The sequence below is a fragment of the Talpa occidentalis genome, unplaced genomic scaffold, assembly GCF_014898055.3.
Source record: "Talpa occidentalis isolate TD23 unplaced genomic scaffold, MPIMG_talOcc4v2.1 talOcc4.61, whole genome shotgun sequence".
Lineage (NCBI taxonomy): Eukaryota > Metazoa > Chordata > Mammalia > Eulipotyphla > Talpidae > Talpa > Talpa occidentalis.
The window spans coordinates 39,501-52,291 of NW_023604984.1; the positions used below are offsets into that span (position 1 = coordinate 39,501).

Here is a 12,791-nt window from a genome sequence, read left to right on the forward strand (position 1 = left end):
TCTTCCAGTTTTGGTGATATATGGCTTTCCTTGGCTTTTGGTCACATCACTCGAATCTCCGTCTCTGTGGTCATTACTGTTCCTTTGTATTTCAAATCTTCCTCTACCTTTCTTTTGTAAGGACACATTTGGGGCAAGGTAATCGATAATCTCTTTACCTCAGATCCCTGATTTAATCATATCCACAAAGTCTACTTGTTCATGTAAGGTAAGATTGACAGTTTCATCCAGCAGTTAGGACCTGCTATTTAGAAAGGGGGTGCACTACAGAATTGATGAGGAGATGGAGCAAGAATACTTATTAGTCCCACAAATAATTTTTGTTGTTAAAATTAAGAATGTGATGGCCACTATAGGACGTGTAGGAGATGATTATAAAGAAGAAAACAAAAGCCACCCACTACTCAGTGATTTTCCATTGCCATTATTAGGGTGTATTTCCTGTTAGCATTTTTTCTCCATAGAGTTCATCCTGTATCTTGTTTTAAGTCTGCTTAAAAAAAAAACCCCAAAAAACTTAATGAAGCATTTTGTGATACTAATGATTTTAGACAGTTAAATGTTAAATTGGATACATACTATTCTGTGAGTGGTTGTATCATACTTTAACCAATCCCTAATGATCAGTTGTTTAGATGGTTTCTTTTCTTTTTTTTTTTTACTATTATAACAGGTTCTGAAATAAAATTCCTAAAATTCTTACATCTTTATTCATACCATTAATTATTTTCTTGGGACAAATTCTTGGGTTTGGAGTTGCAATGTCAGAGGGTAAGCTCATTTTAACAGCCAAATTTGCCCTCCACAAAGGTCAGCCTGATTTATATTCTCAGCAGCAGTGTTTGAAAATGCCTGTATCTCCCCACATTCACCAGTGTTGACTTTTATCACCTTCTAATCTTTGTAAATTTGATAATCAGAAATGGTCTCTGGCTGGTTTAATTTGTATTTCTAAGATGATTAGAGATTTTGGACACTTTTCCCCCCCCCGTGTGTGTGTGTGTGTGTGTGTGTGTGTGTATTTCCTGGTAAAATGTCTGATTTGTGTTTCCTTGATATACTTGTAAGACCATCTGCTGTACCAGGAGATAATGACCCCCACTTTATTGATGAGAAAGCTGAGGTTCAGTGAGGGTAAGTGACTTGCCCAGGGTCACTTGGGCACATAAGTGCTGGAACGGAGACCTCGGTCCTGGGCTCTGCCATCATCCGGCACCCTGCCCACTGCGTCCTGCTGATAGATGACCCTCTACTATGGTTCTGGGGGGAAAAAATCAAGCCTGCCTTGTTTCAATTTAGTCTTGATTCTTAAAATAATCTATCCTGTAACATACAGTAGTGTTAGCAGAGAAAATATGTTCTGCCACTTACTGCTAAAGGAGCCGGAGATCCGCGATGGGCTGTGACCCTTTAAGAGCGTGCCCTCCATTCTGATAAATCAGGTCCTGGAAGGCTGTGTGGGAGATTAGTGCTGACGTGTGTGGGGACAGTTAGCACGATTATTAACAGGAGACCATGGCTGGAGACAGCTGGCTCAGCATGCACATGAGCTCCTAGAGACCCTGTGTCAGGGCTGGACTCAGAACAGCTTGGACTGGGGTATTGTCCAGCCTCCCATGCCTCCCCCAGGGATGGCATGACAATGCCCATCCATCCACCCACTCTACCCTGTTGGCTTCATGGCCACTTGCAGTGCCTGAGGTGAGAAAGAACTGGGTCCTAAACGAGGCTTGCCATGGGCTGCCCTGTGACTCTGACCACATGCATCCTCCTCTCTGCGTTAGTTTCCCCACTTGTCTAGCCAGGCAGTTGGACTCAGTCATCTCCAAAGGCTCCTCAGAGTCTAGGTTGTCCTGTCTACCCCTGACCTTTTCTACCCCTTGGGTGCCTGAAAAGACGCAGGCCCATGGAATGAGGTGCTGGGTGGGTCTATCTTTTGGGTCTTGCCCAATGTCAGGTCACAGACTTGGGTTTGCAAGAACCCAGGGCTTCCTCTCCAATACTTCTCTAGAAGAAGTATACTCTCAGGCCTTCCTTTCTCTTTTGAGATGTCGTTCAGTTGCATGGGTGGGACGTAATGTGAGGTCTTCTAAGCTATCTCATGACTGTGGGTATTTCTCCCTACCCTTCATCCATGTCTAAATTTGGGTTGTGGGCTCACTTACTGTCGTGGCCAAAATGAGTGAGGGGCTTTCTGTGTAGTGACAGACATCCACCCTGGCTGTCTGAGACACACAGTCCTGCCCGCCTTCAGGCCTGATGCCCTCAGGCTGCAGCTCCACATGCCTCCCTCTCAGGGCTGACCTCTCCAGAAGCAGCACAGGCTCAGCTATGTTAGAGGCTGCTTAAAATATGGGGAAAATCCAGTTGCTCTTTCCTGCAACTGGAAGTGCTCTGAAGATCCCAAAGTCCTCCATGCTCAGGTATACCACAGAGCCATTTCCACTTGTCCCTCCTGCTGACCCAGGAGCTCCACCCGGCTGTGCCTCCCTGAAACAGGTCTCCCCCACTTTCAGATCTCTCCAAATCCTCCTGACATTTCTGTTGTCCCTGTACCCCTGTCCTCAATCAGGGCAAGGGAAAGCACTTTTAAAGGGCCCTGTAAGACCTAAGTTCTGATTCTCCTTCTTTCCCACAGCACAGGTAATTTTAGATGTGGTGGAGGAAAAAATGACCCTGACAAATGATACATAGATCCCGATCCTTTTGTTTTATACTCCACCCGCCCCTTCTTTTTTCCAACTGCTCTCTGCTTCTTCTGAGACCACTTGCATTGCCTTTGATGCAATGTGAGGCAAGAGCAAAACTTATAAGGAAGTATGGAAGCAAAAACACTAGTGAGTGCTCCCAACATTATCTAGTCACACTGAGACAGAATACTTGGTGAGCTGGTGCTGGATCTATGGCTCTCCTTGGCTTATCCACTCTGACTTTCTTGGAACCACACTCAGATGCCAGTAGTCAAGCTTTTCTTCAAGTAAAAACCATCCTTACAGCTGCACATAATTCTCCTCTCAAGAAGTATGTTCTAATTCCAGGCCCAGGCTATCAGGGGACTCCCAAGGTGCAGGCAGCTCTGATCAAATGACCCCAGAGGGTGACTGGGTACCACCTCCGTTCACTGCCCTTCTCTGAGCTCCTAGTCATGCCTCTTTTGCTGACCTCCAGCCACCAATAAAGGTTGGAGGTGTGTGTTGGGAGGGGGCTATTGGCAGTTTTGGTAAACATCTTGGGGTCTTTGCATCCATGCATGTACTGTTGAAGTGCATATACAAGAATGATGATATCTGCATAATTATTTTGCAATTTTGCAGAAAAGGAGCCAGAATGCATTCTTTTTTCATTTACTACACTTCTGTGACATCCTTTCAACAGCTGCATAATATTCCAGTAGGCACTGAAACTTAGCCAACTATCCCTATTGTTGGACATTTAGGCACTTCTATTTTTTATATTATTAAAGTGAACAATATGACATTTCTGACCCTTGACTGCACTTGACCTAAGAAATGACAAGTTTATATGGCTTGACCTAATGTAAGTAACACTGTGTGGAGCATCCTGAAGACTAGCACTTGTGTAAATTTTTCAATGACTCGCTTAGATTCCTAGACATTCCCAGAACTCCGTTGCAGAGTTAACAGAGGTGCATGATTTTAGGTAGAACATCACTTTAATACACTGACTTCTGGACATGTGTGCAAAGCCAGCCAAGAGAACTAAGGGAGAGGGTGAGGAAATACTTCAGGAGTGGGCTGCTGGGTATCCTTGAAAGATGCCTGGGCTTGGCCTCAGATGATGAGGCAGAAACCTGAGCTGCTTCCTTTTCTCCCTCAGGTGTGACCCTGGGCCAGTTACAGCACAGGGGTAAGAATTGCTCTGGAGAGCAATAGGATTTTCATAGTGGGACAAATGGTGTTTTGTTTCAAAGATAGGCTTGGATATGAACCCTGTCCAGTTTCCATCAGCCTTTGAAAATCTTTGCCTGAGTTTAGGATCCTTTGAGCCCTGAGATTAGAAACCCCCCTTTCCCAGGAAAGGTGACTCAGAGATGAGGGCTTTTAAAAGGCCTTACAATTGCCTCCGTGGTTTTAAATGTTTAAGAATGCGACTTGGCCTTGAGGGTGGACCCAGGCCTGACTGTGGAGAAAGGTTCTGATGGATTCTGTGGCGCAGACTTACCCAACCAGTGAAGCGTGCAGGCTGAATTTTAAAAATAATTGTCCTTTTTAATGATGTAAAACATGTCATCTAGATTAAAAAATAAACACACTTTATTACTTTCCCAGTCCTTTCTTCCTCCCTCCCAGGGCCAGATGGGGATTGCTTGAATATTTCTGGCGTATTTCACATATTTAATAACGCCCTTGGAGGTTCTTCCAGATCTGATGAAAATGTGGGATTGAACTCATAGGCACTGTTTGCAGAGAGAGCTGGTGGTAGGTGTGTTGGGGGTGGGGATGCATCCTATTTTGGGAGCAGCTGGTCTACAAGTCAAAAGGCATGTACTTTTTATTTTGAGCAACAAAGGAAATTGTTTCTGTGCCCCCTGGTACCTTTTGGGGGCTGGGGGAAAGAAAGGCAAAAAGAAATCATTGCAACTAAGCAAACTGGTGCTGCTTCTGGAGGCAGCCAGGCCCTGCCCACCAGTTTTCCGCCAGCTCTCTTGAGCTGAAGCAAATCCAAGAAAATAATTAAAGCTTTAATTTATTTATACATCTTCTCTATAGATATTATAGATCGAACAATTGCCGGCTCCTAATTTATGCACGAGGAGTCCTCCAGGAGCCTGGGGCTGTGGGGAGCAGCCAAGTGCAGTCCGGGGCCATCACTGGGAGGAGGGGAGCAGAGGCCCCCACAGCCCGCGGCCGAGCAAGAGGCCCCTTGAGGAGCTGGGACCCCAAGCTGGCTGTCAGCCCCGCGGCCCAGAACAATGGCTCGTGTCCTCGCCCCGGCGGGGCTGCGTCGTCGTCGGAGCGGGCGCACCTGGGTGATGGGCACCTCCCGAGACTCCCCGGGACTGCGGGCCTGACAGGCGCGAGGCGGCTCCTTAATAGACTGCGGGAGTGTTCTCCGGGAGAAGTCTGCGGCGGTCCCCGAGGAGAGATCATCAGGCAGAGTGGTCCCCGGAGCAGGATTTATTAGCAGACAGGATGGGGAAGTTGATTAGCCTCCGCGGCTGAACGGACATCCTGTCAGACAGGCCTCTTAATCCAATCACTTACCTGTCGAGGGGGAGCCTCGCGCCAGGCGCTGGCCTCCCCCGCCGCCCCGCGGGGCCGCTGCTACCTGCGCATCCCGCAACGCAGCGCTGCCCACCCGGCACAGCCCACGCGGGTGCCCTGGGCCCGCCACAAATGCGCAAGTCTCCCCTCTCTGGCCCTCTGCACTCTTTCGTTCTGTCTTGTTGAGACAACCTCCAGGTCACTCTTCTGAAATCACAGTCCTGGTGGTGACCCTCCTCTGCACGGAAACCTTAACCTTCTGTAGCTCCCTAGTCCTCACTCAGGAAAAGACCTACTCCTGGGTCTTGCCTCATTGGACCCTGAACCTTCTTCCAGCCTCGCCTTGCCCTGGACCCTGCTCTATGCAAACCCAGCTATTTCCCATTTTCCTAAAGCTCCTGCCTGCATCCTGCGCTCTTGCTCCCTAGCAGAGTCTGTCTAGAATGCTCTCCCTCTAATTTTCCTCCCAAATCCAACTTGTCCTTAGAGATGTGGCTCATCGTCCCTGATTACATCCCTCCTTAATCGGTGCTCCATTCTCTCCCTCCTGCGAAATTTTGAGTGAGGGCTGTGGGTCAACACCTGCCTCCATCCGCTTATTGGCTCTGTGGTTGTGGTAAGTGATCTCACCTGGGCTTCCCCTTCTGTAACAAGGGGACAAAAACAGGAAGTTCCTCAGTGGTGGTTGTGAAGACCTAATGAGGGAGGCTGGCAGAGAGCTGGGCATATTGTCTGGGGCAGGAGAGTTCAGTGGTGGGCATTTGTCTACTCCTGTATCAAGTTGTGCTGTAGACCACCACCGCCTTCCCTCTACGGGTTTCATTAGGAATGGCCATCACTTTCTTTTCCCTCTCTTCTCCCCCATACCCCATCTCCTCCCCTGCCTCTACCACCAAGAACAGGGGCTCAACGTTTGTTGAGTGAATGTCGGAAGCACTGCCACTTTGCTGATCAAGTATGGGAAGTCATCTGTTATGACCACACAAGGCCCCATTTCTGGCTGATCTGGCCATGACAGAAGCAGAGGGTGAGGGACAGGGCCCCCGCCGAGTGTGTGGCAGGCATTGAGATGTGTGTACTCTCCAGCTCTTGCCAAGAGTTTAGGAATTCAGGCCCTATTGATCCACTGCATCTTCAAAGCCATCAATCATCATTAAAGAAACAGGACCTGAGCCCGAAGATGGGGTGGCTGGTACTGGGTAATTTAGAGGACTTTACACACACACAGATGTGGCTACAAGAAGTCAGCTCAGACAAGCACTGAACACTCAGGCAGGGAAGGAAAGAACCTGTGGGAGTTGCAGAGCCCAAAGGTAGCCAGAAAATACATCAAATTCCACTTCCAGGTCACAGATTTTTGTGGTTGAGTGTCACTCTCTAATGAGTGTTTGAATTTGGCAAGTGAGGAAGCCTGGGTCTAATCCTCCACCTCCTTCTGGTGGCTGCAGCCTCTTCTGGCTGCCCCCATCCCATCCATCTTGGCTGGGGTCAATGTCAAGGTACTGGTCTTCCTTTTAGGTCATCTTCCTTAACTCCCTTAAAAAAGCCCTAAACAACCATAATAGCATTTTACAGGCCACAACCATCAGGTAACTTGCTCAGGTCTTAGTATTTCTGAAAGGTTTCTGGCCATGCCTGTGTAATCTTGGGGTGGTGGAGCATGCCATTGAATGAGGTTCAGAGCATGTGGGGCCAGGCCAGGCCCTGCTACTGATTAGCTATGTGATGGGGGGAAGTTTGTTTCATTTCATTTCACTGGACTTCAGTTTCTTCATCCATCAAATGGGAATATTATTTGACCTACCATCATGGGAGGAGAAATTTAAGGGTAAAATAAGGTGATGGGTAGGAATATGCTTTTGAAGGTCCAATATCATATAAAGCTGAGGCAGAAGTGCTATTAGGAAATTGTTCCTAAACTATTGAGCACCCTCAATGCTGGGTTCTAGGGAGGTTGAGGTGGCCAAGCCTCAGTCTGCCCTCAGAGGGTCCACCTGTTAATGAGGGAGACACTGTGGGGACACTCACTACGGCTCTGGACAGAAGGGAGTGAGCGCTGTGAAACATAATGATAGGAGAGGTCAAGGGAGCCAGGGAGGAGACATGCCCCTTGCCAGCTTGGGGGCGGCCAGGCTTCAGGGAGGAGGGAGTTTGCTGTAGCAACTTGCAGGAATGGCTGGGGGAGAGGGTCACAGAAGGAGGCTAGAGTAAGGTGATGCCCAGGGACAGGAAGATAGGTATGGTGGAGAGGGGGAAAGTTGCAGTGGGAAAGCAGAAGGGAGCCAGATATGGAAGTGGGCTGGGAGTCAGTTCGCACCAGGCAAGGGCTCTCAGCAGGGAAGCATTGTCAGCAGGGAAGTGACAAGGTCGGGTGAACTCTGGAACTTTGGGGAGATGGCAGGCTGTGTGGAGCACAGATGGAGGGGAGGCAGGAAGCTCCTTCAATATCAGGTGAGAGATGGGAGGCCTGTGGATCTGGGAGCTGTGGCATCTCCTTCTGCCCTCCTGGAGCCAGACTTGATGGTAAGAGGGAGCAGAGGCAGGGGTGACGGGGATTAGGAGAACCCCCAAACAGAAAAACTGGTTCCTCTTCAACCATCACCCATCACTCCTGGAGGGTCTGTCTGTCCCTTTGCCAGAAGGCCCTGGGTGTGGAGGATGAGCACAGTGCTGGACTCATATTAGTACTTAATTTTGGTTATTACTCTGATCCCCATTTTTAAATGGGGGCACTGAAACTGCTTCCCATGTCTGGGGAAGTAACTCTCCAACAAAGGCAAGGGGCTGTGATCCAAGCAGAATAAATCAGGGTTTGAGATCCCTGAACCATTGATTGGGATCAGGCTCCTGGTATTCTGAGGTCTGTGACCTCAGTGACTCAATATGAATCTGGTGCTATGGGGGGTTCCTTGGTTCCCTGTGCTGAGCCTACTAGAACAGCAGCCCTATCCTCCTCCCCACACCCAGGGCCTTCTGGCAAAGGCGCAGGCAGACGCCCCAGGAGCGAGGGCGGAAGAGGAGCCAGTTGTTCCAAACTGAAGGGCGGAAGGGCGCCGGGAGGATGAGCACTGCTCTGATCTACCAATTGCGTGAGGTTGGCCGTGTGCTCGGGAGTGGGAGGAGGGGGACAGCTGGCAGGGGTTGGGGGCAGAGACAATGTTTGAATAAATTTTGTAGCCCCAGGGCTACAACCTGTTGTTGAATCGAAAGCGGTCCTGCAGGGAGCAGAGAAGGGGAAGCGCACTTCAGGCTGGAGAAACTGCATGAGCAAAAGCTGGAGGGTGATCACAGTGGGAGAGAAGGTAGAAGAGGGTGATGGGGAAACCCAATTGGAGGGATGGAAGAGACACCCCCTTTAAATTTCCTTGTTTTGAACCTGTTCTGGAGCTCAGCAGCAGGCTTCCAGGAAATATTCTGGCTACATTTGAACGCCTACGAAGGCAGGGAGCTCATTCTCTCCTTGATTTTCCCTTTTATCTTAGAGCATTTTTTGAAAAAAAAAAAAAAAAAAAAAAAAAAAAAAAAATTTTTTTCTTCAACTAAGTGGATGCTGATTTTTTTGAGGTGCCTATGACCTCTCAAGCTGCTTGCTTCCTTGGTGCTGCATTGCTGAGGGCTTGAGAGCCAGGCCAAGTTTGGCCTTTATTCTGCCTGCCGAGGAAGCCCTGGGAGGCCTCCCAGGAGGAGGCTGTGAAGAGGCAGAGTCTGCTCAGGAAGATGACTCCACTGCCTGAGCCGGGGCAGGAGTCTTAGACACCTGTCTCTCTGCACTAATGTGGGAAGCAGAGGGCCGGTGACTACCATTCTCAGACAAACAGGTTAAGGCCAGTGGCCTTAGGTTTGGCCTGAGAGGAGACCCGTGTGAAAGTTTATACCTTAGGGTCATCCCAAGTCTGGGTATCATGGAAGCGGATGCCTTCCCAACCCCACTGCCCCTCTGGAGTCTGTTTTTCTATACAACCAGAGATGGCAGGCAGATGCAGGAACCTAGGGTCTTGGGGTGAAGGGAGTCTTCAGCTCTTCTCTAGACCTGATGGAGAGAGGCAGCTGGAGGGCTGCAGTAGATGGCCATGGTGGGGACTGGCGCTCAGTGGGAGAGACAGTCAGCCCTCCACCCTGAGATCGGGGCTTCACCCACCCCAGGATCCCTTCTGACCTTTGCATTCTCCAAAAAAAAAGTCAAGGTGATGACAAGACACATCTATCGCATCTCAGCCATCATTGCAGTTGAAAGATGGGCCCGGAGCAGGTGGACTGCTTCAATTATGATGGATGAGGACGGTGACAGCTCTCGGGAGAGCTGCGGGAACCTGGCAAGTGTTCATTCAGCTATGACTCCTCTGGTAGCAATTTGACAAGATCAGAGCACTTTATGGAAGTGGAAAGTTTGGGGACCTCGGGGTTTGCTCGACCCAGGGACTCTGTCCGCTGAAGCCCTCTGCCAGCAATGCAGGAGGGTGAGGTCACCAGTGCTGGCAGCTCTCCTAGGAGGGCCACTACAGGGGAGGCAGGAGCCACCCTGGGGAGTGGTTCTACCCCATGAGGCTTTCTGACTCAGGCCCCATGCTCCAGGCCTGAGACTCGCCTGCTTCATTTCTCCCTTCCAAAGCTCTGAGAAAGGCCCCCAGCCACTGATGAGGGGACACCAACACATCTCCTCCAAGTCAGATGCTGTGTGAGGTACTGGGAAACAGGGTGAAAAGAAATTAGATCCTATCCAGTGGTCCTGTCTCTGGATAAAGAAATAGGCAGGACCAGGCTGCCCTGTCTGTCATTGGTTCTGAGCTTTAGTTGGGTCATTTGTTTTTCTGGGTACGGTGTACTTTATTGATGGTTATAGCAAGGTAGGGTTCTCTAAGCCCTGCTCCTTCTTTAGGGATGGACACTGTCCAGGTCAGATTCTCAGTGTGTTGGATGAATCGGGGAGGAACTCCCCAGCAACTGAGGCCTCTCTCTTCCTCCTGTGCTCTCTCTGGGGCTGTGGTCTGGGGGTTCTTATTCCTTGGAGGCCATAAGGTCCACTTTAGGGATGGACACTGTCCAGGTCAGATTCTCAGTGTGTTGGATGAATAGGGGAGGAACTCCCCAGCAGCTGAGGCCTCTCTCTTCCTCCTGTGCTCTCTCTGGGGCTATGGTCTGGGGGTTCTTATTCCTTGGAGGCCATAAGGTCCACCACCACATGGCTGTTGCAAAACTCATTGTCATATGAGGAAATGAGCTTGTTAGAGTGGTTATTGAGGGCAATGTCAGCCCCAACGTTGAAGGTGGAGGAGTAGATGTCACTGTCAAAGTCACTGGAGTCAGTGTAGCTCAGGATGTCCTTGAGGTGCCCTGGGATGCTTGTTTCACCACCTTCTTGATGTTATTGTATTTGGCAGCTTTCTGAGGGTGGCAGATCAGACCCATGACCAACATGTTAAGAGTGGGCATACTGAAGGCTAGGCCAGTGAGTTTCCTGTTTAGTTCAGTGATGATCTTGCCTACAGCCTTGGCGGTGCCATTAGAAGCAGATAGTATGTTCTGGATAGCCCCCTGGCCATCACATCATAGTTTCCCCAGGCGTTGTCCAGTCTTCTGGGTGACAGTGATGGCATGAACTAGGGCCACAAGTCCTTCCACAATGCCAAAGTTGTCGTGGGTGACCTTGGTCAGGGGGTCAAGAAGTTGGTGAAGGGGGCATTATTGACAATCTTGCAGAGTTGTCATACTTTCATGATTCATGCACATCACAAGCATGGGTCATCAGCAGAAGGAGCAGAGGTGATGACCCTTTGGTTCCACCCTTGAAGTGAACACTAGCCTTCTCCAAGTTTGTGAAGATACCAGTGGATTCCACAGCATATTAAGCACTAGAATAACTCCCATTTGATGTATCTCTAGAAGATAGAGATTGGCTTTTCCTTGATGATAAGCTTTTCATTCTCAGCCTTGACTATGCCTTTGAACTTTCCAAGGATGGAATTGTACTGGAACATGTAGATCAGGTAGCTGAGGTCAATGAGGGGGTCACTGATGGACTAGATAACATAAAATCAGTCCTGGTGAGCAAGTGTCCAGTAGAGTCCATTATTTTTCACCTTCACCATTGTGTCTCAGGGTACAGTTGTTTGCTGAATGTGCATGCGCAGAGTTCCTGAGTCATTTCTTTGGGGGCATGGTGGCTGGGAAGAAGGTAAGGTAACCCGCAGGAGCACTGGGTTTATCACAGATGGTCAGTCAATACTAGCTTTCCTCCCTCACCAATTCTGTTGCCCCTTTGGTGACTTTGCTTAGTCATTCAGCAAAACTGGAAGGAGCACCTCCTGTGTTCCAGGCCCTGGGCTTGGTCACCAGTAATAGATGTCCTGCAGATGAGGGCTCACAGCTTTATCTGCTTAGAGGATGTGGATGCAGTTGGACCAGACAGTCCCTGGGTCCTTGCTGCCCCTCAGTGGTTGCTGGGTAGAGGCATCCACTTTGCAGAAGGATGTCTGGCCCAGCTCTGCTTCAGCATTCTTGGACCCATGTGCCTTCTAGACATGGGCAGTCTTCTTGGCATAAGTTCTGCTCTGAAGCCAGCATTCAGGAGCCTCTTCACTGAGGAGGGTAGTCTTCCTAGATCTGGAAGGGGACCCCCAGTGGGGTCAACTCAGGTCAAAGGAGCACCAGTTCCTCAAATTCTTCAGGAACTACTCTCTTCATTGAGGGTGAGGTTGGGAGATAAACAGGTAAGTCTCAGCCCCTCCAGGAGTTTTGGGCTTTGGAGGGAGAACAGGCATCAGGCATTGAACCCTCTGCAGGAACTGGTAAGGAGACCTGATGAGACTCAGGTGAGACTCTGAGGGGGGACTCTTTATGTTGGTAGGGAGATCAGGGAGATGAGGGAGGGCCACAGACAAGGGGCATTTTATCTCCACTTAGAGGGATGCCCCCAGAGAATGCTGAGGGAGCACTGTAACTGGAGCAAAGCCTCCTGGGCAAGACCCCTCCTCTGGGCCTCAGTATTCCCATCTGCTAAGTGACGGGGTGCCTCAGGGAATTTGAAGACCCTCCTAGCATCGTACTGGCAAGTTCAGGACATCACTTCCCCTCAGAGTCAATGGCCGGGAAAAAAAGAAACTGTGGTTCTTACTTGGGACTTCCCTGTGTACCCCAGAAAGCTAACTGACTCCTGTGGATCTCTTGTCCCATGATGCCACCTCCACCCCCAGATGTAAGCCATAGATAGCCTTCCTCTCTTGCTTTATAATATGCTCTGTGGTTATACCCATGCAAGTATTGGATAAATACTTTTATGTTGTTTTGACTATAAACTATTGTCATTTGATTAGACAAGAGATTTTAATGGCAATGTCCAGAATATTGAAATCACTCACAAGCTGTGTGTCCTTGGTAAAATTATGTCTTCTCTGGGCCTTAATTTTCTCCTTTATAAAATGAAGGTGTCATTCCTACCTGGTCCCTACTCTGGGATTGTGTAATGTGCTGAGTCCTAGAAATAGCAGCTAAAGGAGGAGACCTGGTGAGGGAGGCATAGTGGGAGAGATGACTTTCATGGACCTGTTAGCCAGTGTCAAAGGGACTCTG

General features: G+C 49.4%; 1 pseudogene; it reads right to left on the bottom strand.

Annotated features, from left to right (window-relative positions):
* Positions 1-10,371: 10,371 nt before the first annotated feature.
* Positions 10,372-11,242, bottom strand: LOC119230297 (glyceraldehyde-3-phosphate dehydrogenase-like; annotated as a pseudogene).
* Between the last annotated feature and the right edge of the window lie 1,549 nt (positions 11,243-12,791).